This window comes from Mus caroli, unplaced genomic scaffold (assembly GCF_978045245.1).
Source record: "Mus caroli unplaced genomic scaffold, Mus_caroli_1 scaffold_6, whole genome shotgun sequence".
In the NCBI taxonomy this organism is placed as follows: domain Eukaryota; kingdom Metazoa; phylum Chordata; class Mammalia; order Rodentia; family Muridae; genus Mus; species Mus caroli.
The window spans coordinates 15,834,936-15,847,873 of NW_028227261.1; the positions used below are offsets into that span (position 1 = coordinate 15,834,936).

The window sequence follows — 12,938 nt, forward strand, 5'->3', positions numbered from 1 at the left end:
TTTCTCCATCCTGGTCAGAACTTCCCCATCCACCTCCTGTGGGAAGCCATTTCAGAGTGGCAGTTACAGAGTGGCAGTTACAGAGTGGCAGTTACAGAGTGGCAGTTACAGAGTGGCAGTTGGCTACTGCTGGCCACCACACATACATAGGCAGTAAAGGTTCTTTTGCCAAGGTGAGGTTTTGAGAATTAACCAAAGTTAACCAATCAGATGAGAGACAAGTTAACCAATCAGATGAGAGAGAAGGCCTCTCCTAGGCCTATATAAGCAGCACCAGTTCTGGGCTTGGGGTCTCTTTGCCTCTACAATCAAGCTCTCCCAATAAACGTGTGCAGAAGGATCCTGTTGCAGCGTCGTTCTTCCTGGCCAGTTGGGCACACACAAGAAGTGGTGCCGAAAACCTAGGAAAAGAAACATCTTCAGGCACGAGGGAAGACCCCCTGCTACAGGGAGGATTCAGAACTGCATCTCGGGGAAGGAGCAGTTAATAAAGTGTTTCCGTAAAACAGACTGCTGAGAAGGATACGGTGTGGATTCAGAACTCTTCAGTTGGGGAACGGTGGCAATAAAGTGTTCCTGTAAAACAGACTGCTGAGAAGGATCCGGCGTGGATTCAGAACAATTTAGCTGAGGAACGGTGGTACCAGTAAGTCTCCCAAATTGATCCCTGGGTTAAAGGTGGATAAAAAAGAAAAGAAAAGGGAGGAAAAATAAAAGGAATCAGTGATAATGAAAAGGAAATAGTGAAGAAAAGGGAAAAGAAAGGAAAGGGAAAAAAAGGAAAGGAAAGGGGAAAGGAAAAAGGAAAGGACGGGAAAGGAAGGAAAGAAAGGATCAAGATGATAAGGTTCCCGGTTTTGGGATAAGTTAAGGTTCCCGGCTTTGGGACAAGTTAAGGTTCATGAGTTATGCTTTTTTCTCCCATTGACCCTTTGTGGGTAGGTCTGATAGTTTTGGTCTTGTTTGTTCTGATATATGGACTTTGTTACTGTTTGAAACTTTGTGTCGAGGCAGTCAAGACAGGTCAGAAAATCCTTACAGAGCAACAAGAGAGTATGTCAGAAGAGGAGAAGGGCTTAAAAAGAAAAAAGAAAAAGAAAGGAGACACAGTGTTATCAGGTGGACAGAGGGGACAAAATAAAAGAGCCGAGGTGGAGGAGGAAGGCAAATTAGCTTTTGTGCCCCCTCCCTATGCCTCCTCGGCAGCCGCCTATAAGCAGACCTTCTGTCCGGAGAGAGGTTAGATTCTCCTTGCTGGGGTTGTGTTAAGGAAGGGCAGCGACTTTTGCAGGAGTACCAAGAAGGCATATAAGAAACAGAGAGAAATGAAAAAGAAGACGCACACAGAAAAATAAGTAACTTAAGAAATATAAAGAGAGAAAAAGAATATAAAATATAAAGATACAGAGGAAAATATAAAGATACAAAGGATAATATTAAAAATGAAGAACAAAAAATTAAGTCAATTTACCCTCCTCTCGAGGACTTTGACTAAAGAGTTAGCCTTCATCAAAGGCTTAAAGATAGCTCTCAGGGAAAGAGGAGTAACTATTAGAAGCAGCCACTGTGCAGAATTCCTAAAAGAAGGAGAAAAAATGAAAATAAGCTACTTCAGAGCCCTCCTAGGGACAGAAGGAAAACGGGAGACGTCCTGCTTCCTCTCTGGCTCCTATGGAGAGATTTTTAGCTCCAGATAGGATATCTGTGTCCCTTTGAGACATCAAGTTCTATTCCTGTCTATTGTCTGGTTTTGGTGCACCAAATTGTCTATATGTCTGTCAACTCATGTTTGTTTTTGTTTGGATGATTGAATGATTGTTGTTCTGTGTTTCATGTAGAAAAATATAAAAAGCAGTCTCAGTCTGCACAGCAGAAACTGATGAGTTAGCTGCACAGTGGCTGGGACTCAAGTACAGCTGAAAAAGCCCTGCTGAGGGCCAACTGCAAATGGAGCTCTTAAAAGGGCAGGCACCCTTTTGCTTGTAACAGAAAGTTAGCTTAAAATTGGAAACTCAAGGTTAGAGTCATTCTAAACAACATGAACGACCTAAGAAAACAGGTCATATGCAATAGCAGTGTACACAGGGTAGAAAGACTAGGTTTGAAAAGAAAGCACATATCTTTACAAATAGAAGGAAAAACCTTTCAAGGTATAATGGATACAGGAGCGGATAAAAGCATTCTATCCAGTAAATTACTCTCAGAAAAGCAAGGAAATGATGAAAGGAATGGGATATATACCTGGACTAGGTATTGGAAAAAATTTACAAGGTAGAATTTCACCAGTTAAAGCCACAGAAAAAGCAGATAAGAAAGGGCTGGGATTTTTCTAGGGGCCGCTGAGGAACCTTTGCCCATTCCGTGGCATACGGAGGACGTGGTGAATGGTCCTGCATATACTTCTTCTAAATTTAGCCAATTTTGCAAACAAATGCAAGTGAAACGTATTACTGTGTTGCCCTATAATCCACAGGGCCAAGGCATTATTGAGAGAGCCCATCGTACTTTGAAACAATATTTGCGAAAACAAAAAGGGGGGGATAGAGGCTATGATGCCAAAGATGGCTCTATCCCTTACAATATTTACTCTTAATTTTTAAAAATTGGATGATGCTGGAAGATCACCAGCCAAAAGGCACAGACAATGGCCTCAATCACCCAATGAAATGGTCAAATGGAAAAATGTCCTTGATAGTAAATGGTATGGCCCGGATCCTATATTAATCAGATCCCAGGGAGTTATTTGTTTTTTTCCTCAGGGTGAAGAAAATCCACTTTGGGTTCCGACGTGAGTGACAAGGACCGTGAAAGATCAAGATGAATCCCAAGATGATCCTGCTATTCTTACTCCTGATGATTGAGACCGGGATAAGTATACCTTTGTGGGCCATAGTAAGATCATGGCCAGTACCTTTACTGGTACATCCCAATTCTTCTACCTAGCCTTTGTTTTTTGCAAAGGAATGTGTTTTGGATGTGCCTTATGCACGACAAACTCCTCAAGAGCCACGGGTGTATAAGAGTACTAGTTTTCATTTAAATCATACACTATGCTTTGTGCATAATGTGGATAAACCTTTTACACCCTGTAGGGTTTTTAAAGAAAAAGATTATCTCTAATTGGGCAGATCAAATTAATACTGCTGACACTATAAGTCAGATAGCAGAAAAATCGTCTGAGGCATTGCTTACCATGAAAAGGGCAGATTCTCATATTGCCTCAGGGTTAGTGTTAGTGAATCAGAGAATGGATATTTTACAACATAACATGGAACAGATGATGGATTTCATACAAATGAGTTGTGTGGCATCCACTCCGCATGTGTGCACTACTCCCGTTAGGTATATTAATGATTCTTTTATTAGAAGTACAGACCTATCGAATTATCTGAAGGGGAGCTGGTCGCAGGAGCTGGAAAGGTTGCAGGCGAAGCTGCAGATACAGATCCTGAACCTTAATGGAACCAGAGTGGAATCAGTGACCCTTGGAGGCTTTACCTCTTGGCTTACCTCTGCATTTTCTTACTTTAAGGAATGGGTGGGAGTGATTTTGTTTGGTGCTGCCATATGCTGTGGACTGGTGTTCATGCTCTGGTTGGTATGCAAATTCAGAACCCAACAAAAACGTGACAAGGTGATTATAACTCAGGTACTTTTAGCTATTGAAAACCGCACCTCCCCTGAGGTTTGGTTATCTATGCTCAAGAATTAGTTGGCATCTGAGTTCTCTGCTCTTGCACCCCACGGATTTATGGATCCATTGCACTGGGATGAGAGAGACTCAACGATCATTGATCAGCCCTTGCACATCACTGAGGTTTCCTCATTGCACGCGATAGGGTGATCATGATTTCCCCACTAATTCATTTTTTGGCTGGCCTCTTTTGTAGAGTTCGCCCTAGGTCATTTAGCAGTTACTGTCACACAGCACTGCGGTATCCAGAGACGGACAACTTTCCTCATGCACAGACCAACCTAAGACACGGGGCCCAGTGGCGATAGGGTTACCCTATGACAGGAAAGGCTGTGACATTAGAGGAAAGACCTAAAACAGGAGCCACGGCAGATGGACATAATTGCACAGGCCTAGAACAGCCTCATTTTATTAAAACAAAAAGGGGGAGATGTGGGAAGCCGTTTCAGAGTGGCAGTTACAGAGTGGCAGTTGCAGAGTGGCAGTTGGCTACTGCTGGCCACCACACATACATAGGCAGTAAAGGTTCTTTTGCCAAGATGAGGTTTTGAGAATTAACCAAAGTTAACCAATCAGATGAGAGACAAGTTAACCAATCAGATGAGAGACAAGTTAACCAATCAGATGAGAGAGAACGCCTCTCCTAGGCCTATATAAGCAGCACCAGTTCTGGGCTTGGGGTCTCTTCGCCTCTACAATCAAGCTCTCCCAATAAACGTGTGCAGAAGGATCCTGTTGCAGCGTCATTCTTCCTGGCCAGTTGGGCGCGCACAAGAACCTCCCACCCACAAGGGCAACTCCTTAGAGGACCACAGGGCCCTGAAGACACAACAGGAGAGACAAAGGCCTCGCCACTTCCTCTCCAAAGTTAAGGGGGCCATGAAATCAGAAGGGGCAGGGATACTGCAGAGAGGCCTCCTACCTGGCAGCCATGAGAGAGGATGACCACCACAAAGCAGTCCAGGGCACGGTGGTCCTGGTGCCCCATCTCCATTAAAGCCGTGATCATTTTCTAAAAGGGAAGGCTACAGTTAAGGCAGGGGCACCAATGGAGATCTGACTTGCAGGATCCAGCCAAAGGCCACGACACAGCATACTGCTCCCAATGTTGAAGATGGGACGGACACAGTGGACGTACTGGCACCATTTGGAGGAAAGGGCTATGCTTAGTCTCTGGTGGACATTTAATCCCCACGATAATTATCTCTGTAGAAATAATTACTCTTGCTCATAAACTGGGAAACTGAAGCTTAAGAGGTTAAGTGGCCAGACTTAAGAAAGCCAGACCACAGAACCCCCTCTCGCTCAATGAGATGCTTCAACCAGTTGCCCATGTCATCGTCAATGGACGCAGAGGCTTCTCGGGGGACAGCGATTATACCTTGGCAGTCAGGTTGTACTTCACCTCCTCCATGAAGCTCAGCCCACGGAAATGGTGTTCAAGTTTGTCATGGTCCACGTTGGATCCGGTGCGTGTGCAGAGCCCCGAGGAAGGGCAGAAGTTCACATTGTTGATGATGAGGCAGTGGCCACAGGGATCCGAATCCAGGGTGTATGCCTGTGCAATAACAGGTTTCTAATGTCATCAGGGCACTCAGTGCACCCCTCAGGAAAGGCCAGGACTCCTGGATCCCACTTACAGGGTCAGGTCTGGAGAGCCAGCACAGGCCATGGGGTCTTCCTGTCCACTGAGGGAGCAGTCTGGACCTCACCCTATATCCCAGTGAGAAAACGCACAGGAACGAATGCCAGGTGTGTGCCGCAGACCTGAGAGAACTGCATGCCATCTTAGTATTTGGGGACGGAAAATCATAACCCAGCCAGGGGCTCCCATTCATAAGCCCAGCCAGGCATGGCAGCGCACACAGTTAATGGCCAACACTTGAATTGCAAAGGTGGGTGGATCTCTGTTTCCAAGACTAGTCTACAAAGAAAGACTTTGTCTCAAAAACAAAACAAAACAACTCTTGCCCCCCACTAACCCCACCAAAAAAATCTCCATAAACCAGGGACATTGGGAAGGAATACTGTCATGAATTCAAAGAGATTTTGGGGCTTTATACTGAGTTCTAGGACGTCTTGGACAAAACAATAAACTCTAGTTTTGAAAATACTAAAATGGAGGGCTGGAGAGATGGTGCAGTCACTAAGAGCACCGGCTGCTCTTGCAGAGGACCTCAGTTCAATTTCCAGCGCCACATGGTGGCTCCCAGGCTTCTGTTACGCCAGTTCTAGGAGATGCGACACCCTCTTCTGGCTTCTGGGCACTGCATACACGCGGTGCACACACATACATGTAGGGAGAACACCCAGAGCCGTAAAAATAGTAATGCCAGCCAGGCGTGGTGGTGAACGCCTTTAATCGCAGCACTCGGGAGGCAGAGGCAGGCAGGTTTCTGAGTTCGAGGCCAGCCTGGTCTACAGAGTGAGTTCCAGGCCAGCCAGGGCTACACAGAGAAACCCTGTCTCGAAAAAAAAAAATAGTAATGCCTTAAAACACCAAACAAGGAGCGGGAGATGGTGACACACACCTTTGATTCCAGGAACTCGGGAGACAGAGGCAGGTAGATCCCTGTGAGGATAGCCTGGTCTACAGAGAGAGTTCATGGGAAACGGGGGCTACATGAAGAAACTCTGTCTTGAACCTTCCCCAACCCCCAAAAAGTAAAAAACAAGCAAAAGAGACAACAACAACAACAACAACAAAAATCAACCCAGACATATTTGCCCAAAGGAATTATACAATACCATGTCACTTGTTGTAGCTGGCCCAGGGCTCAACGCAGGGTCATGTGGTAGGCTCTACCAGAGCAGGCCAGGGCCCAGGCTCTGATCTCCTGAGGCAGTTACCACCCAGGCTCAGGGCCCTTGATCTTCCTCTTCTACAACCTGTTTCAATCCCATGCGTCTGAGCACTCCATTTATCTACTCCTCTGTCTGAATTTTCTCCCTAGCACAGGGCTCTGCGGGGTGAGTGGTCTTGTCCCCAGCACATGGGAGGCACTAAGGACATACATGAGGTGAACAGCCTGAGTGGCTTGTCCTGGAGTGGACACCCCAGAGGCAGTAGCCTTTCTTTAGGTTCAAGCTCTGACTTTACAGGAGCAGATGGGTGAAAGAGGACAGAGGGCCCTCTGGGTTCAGGAGCCATGGGGTAGTGGTGACTGGAACCGTACTCCCCAGCCAGGCTTCGGGGACAGACAAACCTTAACCACATGAGGACTCACCATATCTGCATGTCCCCTGATCTTCCCTGGAGCACCTGAGAAAACAGGAGAAAGAAGAACTATGGGTGCTGAGGTTCATCCAAGAAAAGGCAAGGAGATGTAAGGAGAACCCCGTAACAGGGAAATGGGGTCTCCGGAATAGGAGAGTCATGTGACACCGCCAGTATTGGAAAGTGTCTAAGAGTTGCCAAGAATGTTAAACACACTCTTACACCTTTGAAAAGAGCTGGCCAAGAATATTCACTAAGGTCATATTCAAAAGCCACAAACTGGGATTCAGCCCCTCTGGGGGACAGCCTAAAGAGGAGCCAGTTAATTGAATGCCCTGGGAAACATGAAGAGGAAGAAGTTATCCTAAAGCAAACAAGCCAACCAAAGAGATACACAACACATGATTCCATTCATATGAAACTCCAGAGCAGAAAGGACTAAGGGAGGTGGAGGTAAGGGATAGAGTGGTGGCTCACTAGCAGTTCATGCAGACGATCCAGGTTCAAATCCCAGCAAACACATCACAATTCACAATCATCCTTAAGTCCAGTTCCAGGAGATACGACACCCTATTGTGGACTCTCGGGCACCAGGCATGCATGCAGACACACACACAGACACACACACAATGTATATATTATAAAAATAATTTATTGTATAAAGTACACAATAAATAAATCTTGGAGAAAGAAAGAAAGAAAGAAAGAAAGAAAGAAAGAAAGAAAGAAAGAAAGAAAGAAAGAAAGAAAGAAAGAAAGAAAGAAGAAAGAATGAAAGAAGGAAGGAAGAGAGAGAGAGAGAGAGAGAGAAAGAAAGAAAGAAAGAAAGAAAGAAAGAAAGAAAGAAAGAAAGAAAGAAAGAACAGCACAAAAGAACAGCACAAAAGATGAGCAAAGGGCTAGAGAGATGGCTCAGTGGTTATCCGCACTGACTGCTCTTCCAAAGGTCCTGAGTTCAATTCCCAGCATCCACATGGTGGCTCAGAACCATCTGTAATGAGATCTGATGCCCTCTTCTGATGTGTCTGAAGACAGCGACAATGTACTCATATACATAAAATAAATAAATCTTTTTTTTTTTTAAAGAGCAGCAAGTTTCAAGCCCAGACTGCTGTCCTAATGAGGCCAACTGATATTCCCCAGAGGGAGATGGGCACTGGGTCCCCTGTATTATCTGTCTCCTGTCATGAGGTCACTACACACAGAAACGATTCCAGAACCAATCCTCTTCCTTCTTCCTCGGCCAACAGCACCTGCAGAACTTGAGGATTCTCTGCTTTAATGGACTTCAAAAGTTACAGGGTCTGGGCTAGTTTTACGTCAGCTCCACACAAGTCAGAGCCGAGAAGAGAAACTCTCAGTGAGAAATGCCGCCATGAGACTGGCCTGTAGGCAAGTCTGTGGTGATTGACAGGGGAAGTCCTGGCCCACTGTGGTTAGTGCCATCCCTGGGCAGGTGGTCCTGATCTGAGTAAGAAAGCAGGCTGAGAAAACCGCAGGGAGCAAGCGTTGCTACACAGCCTTTGTACAAGTTGCTGCTCCAGCTTCGTGCCTTGTGTTCCTGCCCTGCTAAATCTGTAACTCCAGGCTATTGGCAAAAGGAACAACTACCAGCTAGGAATGAAAAGGACCCGTGGTCTGTACCACACCGTGAATCAAATGCAGTGACGGAATGCAGATGGGTGAAATATACCAAACTCAGGTGAGCTCCCATGGCAGGGTTTCACTTGTAATGATGGTCAAAGACAGACAAAAGTGACAGATGTCAAGGAGACCAGAACATAGAATGTCCTCTAATGTGACAGTGTAGGTGGCAGCGCCCTGGGCACACATGCCCACCGCTGGCATGTCGTAGTTCCCTACATTCTGTTGCTCTCCCATCTTAGACAAACCATTCCACTTTCCCAGGGTTTGATTCCCGGCTGACAGGGCTGAATCTAACGACATCTGCCCGGCAGGACTGAGGGAGGGACAGAGGGGTATGCTTCATGCAATACAGATGTGTGAAGGCCTGAGGCCTGACAGTCAGCTTCCCCACACCTTCTGTCTGGTGTGGTAATTTCAGACACCCACCAGAAGCCAAAGGCCAACCCTGATCAACAGCCCCATCCCATCTCCCAGAAAAACTGAGAGAAACAAGAAGAATAAAATCTGACTTTTGCTTTTCAGACTGGCTGTCAAAATTACATCTCCTATAGACTGACTGGAATCGTCCGCTCATCCCCTATGAGCCTTCATTAAGACAAATACCACAATTAAATTCTGAGTCTCAATCCAAGCTGTACCCACAGTCACACTCCAATAGCCTCAGTACACACACCCACCAGACATTCTCTCGATACTCACAGACATCATGAGCTCCGCCAGAACCAATGTCCACTGGCCTGGGTGTTTATGGTCTGAGAACCTCTGGCTTGAGGCGAGCAGGCCAGAGCTCTTCTGGCCCCAGCACCACTGGGGTGAGGTTTCCCAAGGCAGGCTGTGACAGGTCCAGCTTCACAACTCTCTGCTCCTTTGCTGTGAGTCCCATTGGTCCCAGGACCACAGGCAACAGGTGGTCTAGGGGTTTAACAGCCTCTGGATCCTGCTTGGCTGCTTGCCGACCGCTTTGTAAGAGTGAAGCCAGGGTGCCTTGGCCTGTGTCCTCTAAGCAGTAGATGAAGAGAGGAAGGGCCTGCCACCCTCGGGTCTCAAGGTCTGTGACCAGCTGCCTGGCCTGATCCTGCCAAGACCCAGAGCCTGCCTGCTGTTTGGATAGATAACCAGACACTCATTATCCAGGGACTTCCATGTAGCCCTTACCCCACCTCCCGTTTCTCACCTAGCCTCTGCCTCCTGAGTCCTGGCTAACAGGTGTGTGCCACCACCCCTGGAACAAGCCTCTCCTTTCTAACAGTCTGTCACTGCCAACACTAGGTCAGAAACTGCTCTGACCACACTTAGCTGAAGGAAATCAGAGGCTGCGGGTGCCTCCCTGGGCAGTTCAGCTTCTGATCCCTCTTAATATGCCTGTGGTAGGTGGGACAGAACCTAATCCAACAATGCCCTGAGTTCATGTACCTCTACAAAGCAGAAAGACACCTACTGTAGGTGTCCAGTGCTGTGCTATGTGATAATTAGCCCTACTAAAAGTAGCAAGCCTGTGGTCAGTAGGTTACACAAGGTACTTAAATTTTTCTAAATGTGTTTCTTACATTAAAATAAGAGAATTGAATGTAGACCTCAAGATCTCCAGCATCTTAGTTTTTGAGGAGGGTGAGAACTTGTTAGGAAGTCACACATGGGGTTCGGTGGGATGGTACCACAGTGACTCCTCGCTGCTCCCTCTCAGCAAAACAGCTTTGATTGGATTCACAGGCAGTCCAGCCTTAGTGCTGGGAAAGTGGTCTGCGATGAAGCCTCCTGCCAAGACAAGGATGGCACATGTGCTGCAGTCTCCACCAGTCCCTGCACTACATCCCCTTCCCCACCAAGCTCTGGGTTCTATGGAAGTCACGTGACCACAGGCAAAACAAATCCACTTGTGGGGAAAACTTATCTTAGATGCTCCTGAAATGATCTGCGGCTACAACCACAGAATGGGAAAGAAACTGCCTCGGGGTGGCTTGTTCCCCAGGGGTCCATGTAGCAATGAGGATGGTCATGTTTGGTTGTCAAAACTGGGATTGGTATCTAAGGGGTACAACCAACGATGCTCTGAAGGCTCCTATGATCACTCAGAGTAAAACAGCTGGTGGGGAGGGCATGAGGCTCAGTTGGTAGAGCACGGGCCTGTCAAGCATGAAATGATGGTTTCTGGCTGGAGAGATGGATAAGGACTGGAGACTGCCTAGCATGTGCAACTCCCCAGGTTCAATTTGAGAGACAGAGGCAAAGACAGAGACTGAGCATATGTGTCCTTCCATTTTGTAGATAGACAACCCTCAGGCAGAGAGCCTGCCGGCTTTGGCCAAGGTCACCCGGCAAGCTCATGCCAAGTGCCAAACTGCTGTTTGTTTGGTGACTTCATCTAGAGAAAACTTATTTGGACCTCCAAGCCAACACCCCGAGAAGAGTGCCACCTGCACCTTGACTTTTAAAGGAAAACTGACCTTGACACTTCCAAAATGGCTGCTTTCATGATCCTTGTGGCCATAAACAAAGGTTCTACCTATTCCAATGCTGTCAGGGGTTGAGCTAGAACAAAACACCCTCTGACTTCCCATTCAATAGGATCCCGCACCCCAACACCCCTTACTTTTGCAAAATTCTTGCCCTGAGCTTCCCACCCACACAGAAGTCCCAGAACTGTACCTGAATTCCTTCCTCCCTTCCTCCCTTCCTCCCTTCCTCCCTTCCTCCCTTCCTCCCTTCCTCCCTTCCTCCCTTCCTCCCTTCCTCCCTTCCTTCCTTCCTTCCTTCCTTCCTTCCTTCCTTTCTTTCTCCCTCCCTCCTTCCCTCCCTCCCTTCCTTTTTTCCTTCCTTCCTTCCTTCCTTCCTTCCTTCCTTCCTTCCTTCCTTCTTTCTTCCCTCCCTCCCTGCCTCCCTCCCTCCCTTTCTTCCTTCCTTCCTTCCTTCCTTTCTTCCTTCCTTTCTTCCTTCCTTCCTTCCTTCCTTCCTTCCATCCTTCCTTCCTTCTTTCCTTTTTCTCTCTCTCCTTTCTTTTTTGAGATAGTTTCTCGTGTAGCCCAGGCTGAAGACACACAGCATATCATCCTGCCTCCACCTCTGGAGCCCTGGGATCTCAGGCCTGTGCCCCCAGGAACTAATGTTCTGCAGTGCTGAGATTCCAATCCAAGGCTTCACTAGGTAAGCCCTCCAACTGGCTGAGCTACACCTCCAGCCCCTAGTTTGTATGGATCCTGTGCATTAGCAGTTAGCTTTGAATTGCCACCAATAGCAATGCATTAAGGAAAGAAATAGAAACACTTCCTCTAGGAGTGACTTACCCAAGAGCGAGTCCAGATTTGAATTCTCTATGTGATGCTCTTGGAGGCTTCTGTCCCGTCTGTCTACTGTGCACATCTGAACTTGTGCCTGCCTGGAGGCTGCCTTGTGAATCTGTCTATCTCTGTGTCTGCATCTGTTCCTGTGTGTGAGACAGTCTCTTCTATGTGTTCTGTGCCTGTGTGTCTGTTGTTGGGTGATTGTCTGTCCCTCACAAAGGGCTTTGCTCTGTCTTTATTGAACAGCATAGAAAGCATCACACAGAGGACAAGGCAACAAAAATCAACCAGCATCCTCTCTCTCTCTCTCTCTCTCTCTCTCTCTCTCTCTCTCTCTCTCTCTCTCTCTCTCTCTCTCTCTCTCCATCTCTCTCTCTCCCTCTCTCCATCTCTCTCTCCCTCCCTCCCTCCCTCCCTCCCTTCCTCCCTCCCTGCCCCTCTCTCTCTCTCTCTCTCTCTCTCTCTCTCTCTCTCTCTCTCTCTATCCTTCCTTCCTACCTGCCTTCCTTCCCATCTGCCTTCCTTTTTTTGTTTGTTTGAAACAGGATTTCTCTGTGTAGCCCTGGCTGTCCTGAAATCTACTTTGTAGACCAGGCTGTCCTCTACTGGATGTTTCCGAAGCTGGTCTAATGTTTCTTTCCCAGGAACAAGCATTGTCCTTCTCCCTCTGGTAACACTCAGCGAGGCCTCTTGAAACAGAGAGAATATACATTTCTTGGTGGTGGTTGTTGCTATTGTCATTTGGGGGGAGGGGTTGGTGAAACAATCTTGTGTGTCCCAGGCTGACCCTGAGCACTCTACATAGCCATGGATAATCTTAACTCCTGATCACCCTGCCTCTACCTCCCGAGAGCTGGGGTTCCAGGTGTGTGCTGGCAAAGGACCTGTCTTTGGCATGTTTTTCAGTGTAGTTCTAGAACGACAAGGGAATGGAAAAAAAAACAAAAACAAGAAAACCAAACATTTGGACTCCAGCCCTTTATTGCACTTGACTTTGGGAAAATCTCCACCTTGCATACTCCTCCTGCTTCTCTGGCTGATAAGGCCACTCATAAAAAGGAAGATGGCCAGGGCAAGACCTACAGACATCCACAGACACACC

At 47.2% G+C, this 12,938-nt stretch overlaps 1 pseudogene; it reads right to left on the minus strand.

Moving 5' to 3' along the window:
* LOC147004181 (caspase-9-like) overlaps window positions 1-9,441 on the minus strand; it is a 25,485-nt pseudogene extending 16,044 nt beyond the window's left edge.
* Between the last annotated feature and the right edge of the window lie 3,497 nt (window positions 9,442-12,938).